This window comes from Rhinoraja longicauda, chromosome 33 (assembly GCF_053455715.1).
Source record: "Rhinoraja longicauda isolate Sanriku21f chromosome 33, sRhiLon1.1, whole genome shotgun sequence".
NCBI classification, from domain to species: Eukaryota; Metazoa; Chordata; class Chondrichthyes; order Rajiformes; family Arhynchobatidae; genus Rhinoraja; species Rhinoraja longicauda.
In genome coordinates, this window is record NC_135985.1 from 15,145,038 (window position 1) to 15,157,108 (window position 12,071).

General features: G+C 44.8%; 1 protein-coding gene and 1 pseudogene across 1 annotated transcript in view; both read left to right on the forward strand.

Moving 5' to 3' along the window:
* The window catches only part of dis3l (DIS3 like exosome 3'-5' exoribonuclease), a 56,067-nt gene that overhangs the window by 43,260 nt on the left and 736 nt on the right, over positions 1 to 12,071 (forward strand). The gene's annotated exons all lie outside the window — the stretch shown is intronic.
* LOC144609089 (carboxy-terminal kinesin 2-like) lies at positions 4,656 to 10,808 on the forward strand (annotated as a pseudogene).

The window sequence follows — 12,071 nt, forward strand, 5'->3', positions numbered from 1 at the left end:
CTTCCCACACACTGCCTGATTTGACAGCCTTTTCCAATACCTTCCTTTTGGTTTCAACAGCAGGTCTGACCTGTTCCTTTTGTTCATCTTTAACTTTTCTCATTAATCTTTTCTCAGAACCTCTAAACTGGACAACCTTCACCTCACCCTATGGGGGATACCCACCCCACCCTTGCTGCAAATTAAAATTAACTTGTTTTCTCTTTTCATTATTGAGGGTTATCTCACAAGCTGCCGGACTGCGAAGTGTTTACAGCATTTTTCGTTTTTACTTCAGATTTCCAAAATCTGGTTTAGATTTTTTTTAAGAATAGTCTTTCTTAATCCTTTGGAGAACTTCAAATGTGAGATGGAGGCAAGAGATTGCAGATGCTGGAATCTCAAGGAAAAAAACTCAGTAGGCTAGGAATTATCTGTGGATGGAAATAGACAGATGACGCTTCAGGTCAGAACCCTTCTTCAGACTACGGGGAGGATATGTTTAAAGCAACAAGTTAATGAAGAGAAGAAAATCAGTTTTACTGAATCCTTGAAGTGAAGATTGATGGATTTTTAAATCAGCAAGGGAAATGGAGGGGGGGGGTTATGGGGAGAGGGTGGGAAAGTGAATGTGAGACAAGGTAGATCAGCTACATTTCTGAAGGTCAGCATGCAGGAGGGCCTGAATGGCCTGCTATTCCTAATCCTTGAAATTAAAAAATGCATTATTTCCCAATTCCTATCATAAAACTGTATGAAGGTGCAAGAATAACAAGTTATTAAACTTCAAACCTGGTTTAATGACAATCGAGGATGCAATGTTACAGACAAGGCCGCAGTTCCCTAACTAGTGCCACCCAGTGGAACCTCCCCCGGGTAACATGCATGCGCAGGACAACTTCCTCCAGGAACAGCGTCTGCAATAACTCAACACAGACTGTGAACACAGTGACTGATCTACATCCCCTTTCCTTAGGTCATGTTCCATATAATGACAACATTTCTTGTTAAGTAGTAAATATAGCAGGACATATAAAATGACCAATATCCAAGAGATATATTCAGTTACTGCTATGAAAAACATGAGGTGAGAAATATAAGAGGACACCCTGCTTAATATGCAAGTAGTATGAATATCAGTTACAATAGCCAAACAAGTATACACACTGTGAAACACAAAATTAAGGTCGCAGCATAGTAAACATACTTTACATATTGACTTGAATACTTGATTGTCAGCTTTTAGCACACTATAGATTAACCTCAGTGTTTCTAAGTATATTTAGTTGACAAGTGAATTCAGTCTCTGTATTTGGGATTTGGTTTGCTAACACGTCCTGAGCGTATTCTGTACAGACTTTCAGTGGTGTTCAAAGGCAGCTTAGCCACAGGCACCTGAACCTGGAGCTGCTCAGTGTCCATTATTTCTTGTTTGTCTCTTGTGAGAGCATTACAGTCTTTTGACCCAAGTCCAGTATCCTGGTGATCAGTGTCACTTGGATTTAGCTGTGCTGGGGCAGGCTCGACTACTGGCAAAATGTGTCTGCAATTCCTTCTGTACAGTTTTCCTTTTGAGTGAATAAGGTAAGACCTGGGCTCTTGGCATATTTCCTTTAACATGCCTGTCCGGTTGTAACCTTGTAGGGTCTGCCACCTGACAACCTGTCCTTCCATCAAAGGCTGAAGTGGTCGGCTTGATTTGTCATAGCACTTTTTGTGACAGTCTTATTTAGAAGCTGGGCTTTTACCTCCTGAGTCTTATGCATATGTGGTTCAAGCAGCTTCCTTCAGACTGGGAGAGTAGTACGCGTTTGCCTTGAAATTAGTCTTTGTGCTGGAGATCCAAGCTTTGTGTCACGTGGCACATTTCTGAGATTGAGGTGGTTTAGAAAAACATCAGTTCTGTCTCTGAGACTTCTCCATGAGTTTTTAGTGCTAGGACAGCCATTTCAGCGAACCCATTAGATTGGGGATACTCTGGGCTGCTGGTAACATGAGTGAAGTCCCACGATGTAGTGAAGGCTTTAAAGTGCCGGCTTGTGAACTGTCTGGCATTGTCTGATATGAGGGTGTGTGGTGCTCCATGAACTGAAGTGTCTCTTAAGTTTTAGAAACATAGAAAATAGGTGCAGGAGGAGGCCATTCGGCCCTTCGAGCCAGCACCACCATTTATTGTGATCATGGCTGATCATCTACAATCAGTAACCTGTGCCCAACTTCTGCCCATATCCTTTGATTTCACTAGCCCCCAGAGCTCTAACTAACTCTCCCTTAAATTCATCCAGTGATTCGGCCTCCACTGCCCTCTGTGGCAGAGAATTCCACAAATTCACAACTCACTGGGTGAAAAAGTTCCTTCTCACCTCAGTTTTAAATGGCCTCCCCTTTATTCTCTGTGAGGAGTCTTCAAAGAATCGTAGTGGATCTTGATGCGTCGCTGGGAAATCAATTGGTATGAAATTTCTTGGCGACAGCTGGCTTGTCGCCAGGTATCATTGCTTATTGCGGGCGCTATCCAATGCTGTCCCCAGGTTTGTTAGGTTCTCTTAGATGCATTTAGAAGCACATATATATTAAATTAAGTAAAGTCATTTGAAGATACCATAAAATACTTGTGTTTAACCAATTTATTTACCATCAGGACATTTGACAGGTAGATTGGAGGCGACAGTTTGACTTAGGTAAGCGTGGGAATTTTCGCGATGTTTATGGCCATCAGCGATTACATTTAAAGTAGGCTCCCAACCCAGATATGCAACCCAGAAATGCATCTCCCGTACATTTTCAAAGAATGCCCACACCCTGCACAAAAATCCATTTAACCATTTAAAAAATTATAATTCTTAATACTGCTATTAGTAAACTGGAAGTCAATCCAGTTTATGCCTTGTTACCGTCCCGGGCAAGATGTTATATTTCAAAACTCTCAAGTACTTACTGACTTGTCAGTGATTTCAGCGAAAATTAGGATGCCGGAGAAGCATTGACAGCGTGGAAATTTTGTGGTGTTTCCGAAGACGGTGTAATCTCCACCTGACTCGGCATTGTCGTGGTCATTGTCGTTGGGTAAAAGAAAATTTTGGCGATCTGCTACGACTTTGGCAATCACCGGCAGTCGCCTAAGTGGGACAGGCCCTTTATGAAGGCCAACATGCCATTAGCTTTCTTCACTGCCTGCTGTACCTGCATGCCAACTATCAAAGGCTTTCTGGAAGTCTAGATACACTACATCTACCGGCTCCCCTTCATCCATTTTACTTGTCACATCCTCAAAAAATTCCAGAAGATTAGTCAAGCATGATGTCCCTTTCATAAACCCATGCTGACTTGGACTTATCCTTTTACTGCTATCCAAATGCACCGTTATTACCTCTTTAATAATTGACTCCAGCATCTTCCCCACCACTGATGTCAGGCTAACTGGTCTATAATTCCCCATTTTCTCTCTCACACCTTTCTTGAAAAGTGGGATAACATTAGCTATCCTCCAATCTACAGAAACTGATCCTGAATCTATTGAACATTGGAAAATTATCACCAATGCGTCCACTATTTCTAGAGCCACTTCCCCGAGTACCCTGGGATGCAGACCATCAGGCCCTGGGGATTTATCATCCTTCAGTCCCATCAGTCTACCCAATACTATTTCTCGCCTAATGCAATTTCTTTCCGTTCCTCTATCCCCTGAGATCCTCTAGTGCATCTGGGAGATTGTTTGTGTCTTCCTTAGTGAAGTACCTGTTCAACTCTTCTGCCATTTTCTTGTTACCCATAATAATTTCACCCGTGTCTGCCTTCAAGGGATCCACATTTGTCTTTGCTAATCTTTTTCTCTTAACATATCTAAAGAAGCTTTTACTGTCGTTCTTTATATTCTTGGCCAGCTTCCCCTCGTACTTCATCTTTTCAGCTCGTTTTGAGACGACTATTGCTGAAGTAGCGTCACAAAGCAGGTCAATCTCATACCAGCTTGAATACGTGTCCACTAGCACCAAGTATTGCTGACTGTGCCATTTGAAGACGTCTGTTGCCACAGTCAACCAAGGCAGGTCTGGAACTGGATGCAGAAGGAGTGGTTCTTTCTGCTGGTGTGACTTTGTGCTGTTACACACTGTAGGAGTCATTTATGTTTAGGCTAGCTACTGTTGGCATATTATATTATTTTGTCTAGATGTATCTTGCCGTATTATTTTGGATACTTGGGGGCAGCTGTTAGATGTACAGGGTGGTGTATATATATGGGCATAAGGGACTGGGAGTGGCCAGATACAGGAAGGGAGAGTATATAGTTCTTACCAGACCTGGCAACAGACCATCGACTGGAAAGACCTGGGACCAGACCAGGGACAGAGCAACCAGCTACGACTTGTATGCAAAATAAGTACAGCCTGGTATGTTAATCTCCTTGTTTGTACAACTACTTCAATAAGCAACTAATTAAACTGGAAAAAACGACTGGAAGATCTGTTCTGCTGGGTCTGTGTAAGATCACTCCGACTCCGTGCAGTAATGGCAATTGGAAAAGGAAGTCACTGGAAAAGTCTGGAAGTTGCCCTTATACACACAGAGCATGACTGTATTTCCTTGTTGATGTCGTCAGAAAACCATGCCTCTTGCTCTCCATTTGGTAGGTTCTGCACCAGGATGCCCTATGTGCATGACACGTGTTGAACTACATGGACCAGCTGCAGGTCTCCGAGCTGCAGAGGATACCATTTCAGGAGCATGCAGACATGCATGGCAAAAGCTTGTCTGATGACACTTCCCGAATCAGGGAGCTCGAAGACAAGCTGCGGACAGCAGAGTCACAGCTGCAGAGCAGGGAATCAGAGCTGGATCAGCTTCAACATCACAACACTGTCCTGCAGGAGATATTGCCGCTCCGAAAAGCTCAAAACGGCAGCTTAACTGCTGAAGTGGAAGAACTCTCCGCCGCTCTTAGAGACACTAAGAGTACACTGGTGCACACAGAGCAGGAGCTTGAGCAGAAGGCTGCCTGTGTGGAGGCACAGCACAAGCACATCGGCAGTCAGTAGGAGAAGCTGCAGGGTGTGGAACAGGTGCTCATAAACGGAGAGCAGGAACGCTGCAGATTGCACAACACTGCAGGAGCTGAAGGGGAATATCTGCGTTATCTGCCGTGTTCGCCTGTTCCTGGATTCGGAGAGGCACCATGATAATAATGCACATTCAGTTCCTGCCAGTGATGAGAAGGTGGTTACCCTGATAAAGGAGGAGACTTGTACTGGGAATAAACAGAAAGATGTCTCGAAACTTGACTTCAGTTTTGACTGCGGTTTCTAACCAGTGGCAAAGCAAGAAGTCTTTGAAGACATCTCTCAGTTGGTGCAGTCTGCCTTGGATGGATACAATGTGTGCATCTTTGCCTATGGTCAAACAGGCAGTGGGAAGACCTACACCATGGAGGGGACTGATGATCTGACGTGTGAGACCAAGGGGATGATTCCGTGCGCAGTCAATCAGATGTTCGGCACTGCGCAGACTGGAGACAATGGGGTGAGTGTACATGATCACTGCCACCTTTCTGGAGATCAACAACGAGACCATCCGTGACCTGTTGGTGACAAAATCGCAGAAGGCCATCGAATACAAGATCAAGGTAAGGAGCAACAAGACGAGCAGCTGTACGTGACCAACCTGTAGTACATCAGTGTCATTACGGTGGAGGTCAACAAGTTTATTACCATTGTGAAAGCCAACCGCTCCGTGGCAAAGACAGCAATGAATGATCATTCATCACTGAGTTTTTGGATGGCGCCGACGATGGCTGTCAAGGTGCACTGCTCCTTGCTGTTTTGTATGTGTTTGTGTCGTCTGTGAAAATCCCACAAAGATCACTTTCACGAGAGAGGTATACCTACAGTACCTTCAAACATCGTTCCGGATTTCTCTATTACTAATAGCTGGACTATTGGGACATACTCGTCGGCGGGGCTGTGGCTGTGTTCAAGGTCTTGAAACGGAGGAGGACCCATGGGAAGCACTCTGGAGCACTCACCCGACTCCGGCGACGAGAATTACACACACCGCTCCCGAGTATATTCCTTGCAAATCTACGTTCTCTCAAAGTGGACGAACTGCAACTTCCGCGCCATACAAAAAAGGACTTCTCTCGAGCCGCTGCCCTGTGCTTCGCCGAGACCTGGCTGTGTGAGTCGATCCCGGACAATGCACTGCAACTGGCTGGCTTTCAACTATACAGAGCAGACTGCGAGGCAAAGGCAGTGGGAAAATCAAGAGGAGGTGGAATATGCTTCTATACTAACCAGGACTGGTGCAGCGACATCACGGTACTGTCTAACTTCTGTTCCCACAATCTAGATTTTCTTTAAATATAAACCGCAAACCCTTTTATTCTCAGAGGGAATTTGCCTCCCCTATATTCTCGCTGGAGTTTACGTGTACGTGAGGCGCAAACTCAACTCACTGACCAGGTATTGAGGGTAGAGAGTGACCATGGTCATTGTTTTGGGGGACTTTAACATGGTTAACCTCAGTCAAGAGCTCCCAAAGTACAGACTTCATGTTACCTGCCCCAGCAGCGGGGAGAGAACATTTGATCACTGTTACACTTCAATCAAGAACCATATCGCTCTGTTCCCCGAGCAGCTCTGGGTCTCTCTGATCATCGTTTAGTTCACGTTATTCCGACCTACAGGCAGAAACTAAAATCTGCTAAGCCTCTGGTCAGAACAATGAATAAGTGAACGAGCGAGGACATTGAAAAGCTACAGTTCTGCTTTGAATGCATTGATTGGAATGTGTTCAGGGAGGCAACCACAAGCCACGGTGAGACAATAGACAATAGACAATAGGTGCAGGAGTAGGCCATTCAGCCCTTCGAGCCAGCACCGCCATTCAATGCGATCATGGCTGATCACTCTCAATCAGTACCCCGTTCCTGCCTTCTCCCCATACCCCCTCACTCCGCTATCCTTAAGAGCTCTATCCAGCTCTCTCTTGAAAGCATCCAACGAACTGGCCTCCACTGCCTTCTGAGGCAGAGAATTCCACACCTTCACCACTCTCTGACTGAAAAAGTTCTTCCTCATCTCCGTTCTAAATGGCCTACCCCTTATTCTTAAACTGTGGCCCCTTGTTCTGGACTCCCCCAACATTGGGAACATGTTTCCTGCCTCTAATGTGTCCAATCCCCTAATTATCTTATATGTTTCAATAAGATCCCCCCTCATCCTTCTAAATTCCAGTGTATACAAGCCCAATCGCTCCAGCCTTTCAACATACGACAGTCCTGCCATTCCGGGAATTAACCTAGTGAACCTACGCTGCACGCCCTCCATAGCAAGAATATCCTTCCTCAAATTTGGAGACCAAAACTGCACACAGTACTCCAGGTGCGGTCTCACCAGGGCCCGGTACAACTGTAGAAGGACCTCTTTGCTCCTATACTCAACTCCTCTTGTTACGAAGGCCAACATTCCATTGTGACATCCTCTGTCAGCTTTTGCGAGGACAGTTGCATTCCCACTAAGACCCAGATCTGGTTCAACAACGACAACCCCTGGTGCACAGCAGAACTCGGACAGCTCCGCCAGTCAAAAGATGAGGCCTTCAGGAGTGGGGATGCAGTCATCTACAGGCAGGCCAAGTACAAGCTGAGAAGCAGAATCAGAGCTGCCAAGGAAAAGTACTCTGAGAAGCTGAGGAGCAAGTTCTCAGCTAATGACTCTTCTTCAGTTTGGAAGGGCTTTCAAGAAATCACCAGCTACAAGAGGAAAACTTGCACAAGGCTCCTTGGACAATCGTCAGCTGACCAACGACCTGATCACTACTTCACACCTACTCACAGTCTGCCTCCGTTCTGCAAAGACTGGACCCTTCCCCACCCACTCCTCCCCAATCACCACCTCACACCTACTCGAGCCTGGCTCCAGTCTGCAAAGACTGGGCCCTCGTCCACTACACACCCCCTCTTTGCTGCCTAACATCAGTCTGGCCCCTTCTCCATCTCCAACAATAGAAATTGAGGAGGTGGAGAGGGTACAGGAGACAGAAAAGCCGGAAATCTCCAGGACCAGACAATGTTTCCCCCTCTACCCTCAAGCTCTGTGCTGAACAACTGGCACAGACATTTTCAACCAGTCCCTGCAAACCTGCACTGTCCATGCCTGCTTCAAAGTCTGTACCCAAAAAGACAAGGGTCATTGGTCTTAATGACTACAGGCCTGTCGCACTGACCTCTATAGTCATGAAGACCTTTGAAAGACGTGCTGGCCCAGCTGAAAAACATCACAAACTCCCTGCTGGACCCTCTGCATTTGCATATAGGGCCAATAGATCGGTGGATGACGCTGTCAACCTAGGTCTGCACTTCAGCCTCCAGTGCAGACTGGATTTTGTTTGTGTGCTTTAGCGCTGCATTGAACATCATTGTGCCAGAGCTACTACACTCCATACTCTCCCAGTTGACTGTGCTTGAACCCCTCTGTCAGTGGATCATCAACTTCCTGACAGAAAGCAGCGTGCGAGGCTGGGAAAGCACATCTCGGACCCGCAGACCCTCAACATAGGAGCACGGCAAGGCTGCATACTCGCTCCTCTCCTTTACTCTCTCTACACCAATGACCACCTCTACAGACCCCTCTGTCAAGCTTCTCAAGTTTACGGATGACACAACCCTGATTGGACTGATCCAGGATGGAGAAGAATCTGCCTTCAGACAGGAAGTGACACAGCATCCTGGTACTTTCGTAACAACCTGGAGCTCAATGCTGTTAAGACAGTGGAACTGATTGTAGATTTTAGGAGAGCTCCCCCTCCCCTCCCCCCACTCACCATCAACAACACAACAGTCACATCTGTGGAGTAATTTAAGTTCCTGGGAACCATCATCTCCAAGGACCTTAAATGGGGGGCCACCATCGACTCCACTGTCAAAAAGGCCCAACCGATGATGTACTTCCTGTGGCAGCTGAGGACCACAGGCAATGATGGTCCAATTCTATACTGCCATCGTAGAGTCTGTCCTCACCTTCTCCATCATGGTTTGGTTTGGCTCAGCCACCAAGCACGACATCCGAAGGCTGCAACGAATCGTTCGATCATCTCGAGTGGCAGAGCATCCTCTTGGACAATGGAAAATGGCAATGTGTATGGCTATCCCTCTAGGTGGCACTGCAACTTAACCATACCAACTGTTTTGATTTTACTGCCCCCATATGCAATAAGGTTTGTGGCTTTAATGCATGCTCTTAGTTGTTCAAATGCATTTTTTGACAACACATTACACTTGGAACCTGTGTCTACTTTTATTTCAACGGGAATGCTATTAACTTGCAGTGTCCAAAACTTCATCAGTTTTTTCTATCTGTGCATCAGTTGAATCAGCAGTCATTTGTAGTGTAATTTCATCGACAGAAAATGTTTCATCAGCACTGCTGTCGGCTTGGTCAGGTTCTAGCTGGTGAACAGTCCTCCTAGGTCTCTGCCTGTTGTAGGTTTGTTGTGTGGACTTGCAGCACTTTTAAAAATGATTCCTTTTTTTTTTTTTTTTTTTTTTTACAGGTATAACACTGTTAACCAAAAGCTGGACATTTGTCTCGTTTAGCTGTAACAACCTCTACAGTTGTTGCAGTTGGCAATATACTGTGTACCAGTTTTTTTCTGACTGGTGTTTCATTTTTATCTCAGGCTTCTGTTTTCTCATGAACCTAGCCTGGACTGCATCAACATTTGAGCATATAGTGGAGAAGCCAGCATTTTGTTGTACTCTTCAGTCATCTCATGAATTTGACAGATGGAGACAGCCTTAACTAATGTCGAATTACTATCACGCAGCAGCACCTTTCTCAAATTGTCATTATTGATGCCACAGACCAGTCTATCTCTAATAAGCTCCTCATAGAGATCTTCAAATTTGCAGCTTTTTGCTTTAATCCTTAAATCACTGACATATGATTCAATTGTCTCACCAGCCTTTTGATTCAGTGTTGGACATGTGTCTTTCCATAGTAACATTGGTCTGAGGGTTGCATATCTCCCGAAATTTCCTCAAGGCATTCAGGATCCTCTTTAGGTTCCGCGGGAATCCTAGCTGACAGAGTTGACACAATGCTGCAAAAAGAATTACACCTTCAACTGGACAAGTCTATCTTCTGGACCGATAGCACAACAGTGTTTTAGTACATCAACAACTAAACCAAACGCTTCCAAACATTCGTAGCAAACAGGATCTCTTTTGTAAGGAATTCGATTGATGTATCACAATGGATATGTGTTAGCACAAAGGTAAAGCCTCTAGAGGACTAACAGCAGACCACTTCTTAAGCTGTAAAAGATGGATCAAAGTTTCTCTAAGCCAGACAGAGAATTGCCAAAACCTCACTTGGAATCTGCAATCTCTGCTAATGATCCAGAAATCAAGCAAGACATCACAATGAATGTCATTGTCAAAAAATCCATTGAACCCCATAAACTCTCTGATCACCTATTTCTCATCATGGAGGAATCTGAAGACTGCCAAAGCTTGGCGTCTTAAAGTAAAGACAATACTCTTGCAGTTGACTCGAAAGAGAAAGGAGATTCAGACTGCTGTGAGTAGCTTTGAAAAAGATCCTGGCAAACTAAAGGAAACGGTTGAAAAGGAGATGCAAGTCTTTAAAGCAACACTCCGCAGACAATGTTTATGTGCTGAAGATCTTTTCCAGGCAGAAAGCGCAATCATCTCTTTCGGTCAAAGACAAAGATTGAAAAAGAAGAACTATCAGTATGAGAAGCTGGTAGAAATGGCGTCAAAAGAAGCAGTCATTTGTACAAACTGGATCCGGTGCTGGATGATGGACTTCTGAGAGTAGGTGGTCACCTGAATAGACTAGCGATGTCTGAAGAGGCCAAACATCCTATTATTCATGTGAAGGATCAACACTACTGTTACGACATATCCATGAACAGCTCGGACATGGAAGAAGCCATATGCTGTCTCATATGGCTCCGTGAAAGATACTGGATTATTAAAGCTAACTCCGCTGCAAGAAAAATCATAACAGACTATGTTGTGTGTAAACGACAGCGAAGATTGAAGAATCACCAAAATAGATTAGATGCCAACACATAGTACATACCTTTCTTTTTTGATTATGTGTAAAGTTTTTATAGCTCCAATGTTTATTGGTAATTGTTTAGTTATATACGTAGAACAATATAATATGCTTACAGTAGCTAGCCTAAACATAAATGGCTACTGTGTAAAATATGGATCAAATGCTGTTGTGTAGGAGCCATTTATGTTTAGGCTAGCTACTGTTGGCATATTATATTATTTTGACTGGATATATCTTGCGTATTATTTTGGACACTTGGAGGCAGTCGTTAGATGTACAAGGTAGCATAAGGGACTGGCCAGATACAGGGAGGGAGAGTATACATTCAGGGAACATACCAACAATTGGACAGATCCGAGACCTGGGACCAGACCAGGGACGGAGCAGCCAGCTATGACTTGTATGCGAAATAAGTAAAGTCTGGTATGTTCATCTCCTTGTCTGTACAACAATAAACAACTAATTAAACTGGAAAAAAACGACTGGAAGATTTGTTCTGTTGGGTCTGCGTAAGATCACTCCTACTCCCTGCGTAGTAATGGCAATCGGAAAATAAGTCATCGGAAAAGTCTGAGAGTTGCCATTACACCTGGTTTAATGACCGTCGAAGATGCAACGTTACAGACAAGGCTGCAGTTCCCCAACTAGTGCCACCCACCGGAACCTCCCCCAGGCAACATGTATGCGCAGGATAACTTCCTCCAGGAATGGCATCTGCAATAACTCAACATAGACTGTGAACACAGTGACTGATCTTCAAAACCATGTTACCCACAGAAATTCAACCATCCTAGATGTTTCTCTCACATAACACTCCTCTCAATTCAGCCATATACCCTGTGCCTCCACCCCAAGCTCTCCATCCAGCGGATTCAATCTTTGATGCAATTCAATAATTAACCATTGTGTAGTTTACTGGGTGCCCAGCATGGCCCACATTCATTCCTTACTGAATGGAACTGATTTTGTTCACTTGTTCAAATATTCAGGTATAGAGTTCCCGTGCAGTTG